Consider the following 2,201-nt stretch of genomic DNA (forward strand, 5'->3'; position numbering starts at 1 on the left):
ACAGTAAAATTTAGTTAACAACAATTTATGTTAACTACAAACGAAATAGAGAAAGATTTGCGATAAAGTTCGTAGACATTTTCATTTTTTAAGTAGTAAGTTGGATGTGGAGTGAGTTCTATAGACCAACAATTGAAAATCAACCCATTTTTATATTATTTTTTTAATTAATGGACCTTTTAGATTATGGTCTAAAGAATCATTAAAAGTTTATAAAAATACATTAGATTAATGTCTAAAAGTTTACAAGTTATTGCAACCGTGAGATGATAGTCTAATATTTTATATGTAAGATTAAACAATATATGATCAAATGTTTGTCCTTTAATTTGTCAAAGACTATATTTACATTTATATCTACTATATTCTACTATATTATAAAAGGGAGTTTAGGCTCAAATATAATATATAATATTCAAGATTGGGACTTTTCCCAATATTCAAGATTGAGACTTTTCCCAATCTTCAATATTATTTATTATACTTGTGGGACTTTTAAAAGCTTTTATAATATATATATATATATATATATATATATATATATATATGTCACAAATGGAAAAGTCCCAATCAAGGAAATGGAAAAGTCCCAATATATCATTTACAAATGACTTAAAAAGCATTAAAAATTACAATAATTACCAATTTAAAATATTCAAAAGCTATATAATAAAATAGGTTGACTCTCAGAATTCTATTAGGCTCACATATATTGAGACAGAAAAAATAACACATATCATTTTAAAATTACCAAAAAAGTATTATAAATATTGGGACTTTTCCCAATCTTCAATATTATATATTATACTTGTGGGACTTTTAAAAGTTTTTATAATATAGTAGAATATATATATATATATATATATGTGTGTGTGTGTGTGTCACAAATGGAAAAGTCCCAATCAAGGAAATGGAAAAGTCCTAATATATCATTTACAAATGACTTAAAAAGCATTAAAAATTACAATAATTACCAATTTAAAATATTTAAAAGCTATATAATAAAATAGGTTGACTCTCAGAATTCTATCAGACTCACATATATTGAGACGGAAAAAATAACACATATCATTTTAAAATTACCAAAAAAGTATTATAAATAATAATAATTAACAACTTAAAATATCTGAAAGACATTTTAAAAGGGTTAATTTTGTAATTTTATCCGTACGTTATTTCAAAGTTACATAAAAATATTATAAATCACAATAATTAATACCTTAAAACATTTTTTAAAAAAATATGAAAATTTGGATGACTCTCCAAATTTCATTTGTGTCACATAAATTGAGACAACAAAAATAACATATATGGGGTCCATTTTAATATATTTGTCTTATTTTTTTTTATATTTAAAAATTGCGTAAAAATACTATAAATCATGATAATTGACAACATAAAATATGTTTTGAAAAAAATACAAAAAATTCCACTGATTCTTGAAGTGAATCTATCGTAAAAATACTATAAATCATGATAATTGACAACATAAGATATTTCAAAAATATTGTATGCGGGTAGTCTTATTATGCCTTAAATAGCGTCAAAGAAAGTACATGTTTGTGATAAAAAAAAACTTATTCCTTTATCCACACAAACAATTGCTTCAAAAACTCAGATATTAACCCCAAAACATACCATTTATATTATTGGGCCTGTGCATAGCACGGGCAACATTATCTAGTTTCTATTATATAGAAGAGTGAAGACGACCAGGACGACTAAGGGCAAATTAGTAATTATGTTATTATGCAAGGGCATTGCTGCTTGCCGCCCAAGGGGTAAATTAGGTATTACAAAAAAATAATCGCTGTAATTGACTTGTACCAGCTGTTATGAATATTTTATTGCTCTATTGGACAAAAAATCCAACACATATATATGTATTTATTTATTCGTCCTTTCTCAAAATGTACTACTACTCTGACTTATGGACCCCAACTGGTACTTAATTACTACGCGCCATGTGCTTTTTTACTCTTTTTTTTATTTGGTTTTTTACAAAGTGTGGTCCTTACTTAGATGTTTACTACACACGCTCTTTATGCAACTTTTTAAATAGAGTCATCCAATAAAGTGGGGTCATTAAAATTTTATTTGACAAGTTCTTCCTTATTTTGGTCTCTCACATTTTCTAGCTATAAATAATTTTATTAAGATTAAAATAAATATTTTAAAGTTAAATTGTATCATTCTATTTT

The sequence above is a fragment of the Solanum stenotomum genome, chromosome 4 (assembly GCF_019186545.1).
Source record: "Solanum stenotomum isolate F172 chromosome 4, ASM1918654v1, whole genome shotgun sequence".
In the NCBI taxonomy this organism is placed as follows: domain Eukaryota; kingdom Viridiplantae; phylum Streptophyta; class Magnoliopsida; order Solanales; family Solanaceae; genus Solanum; species Solanum stenotomum.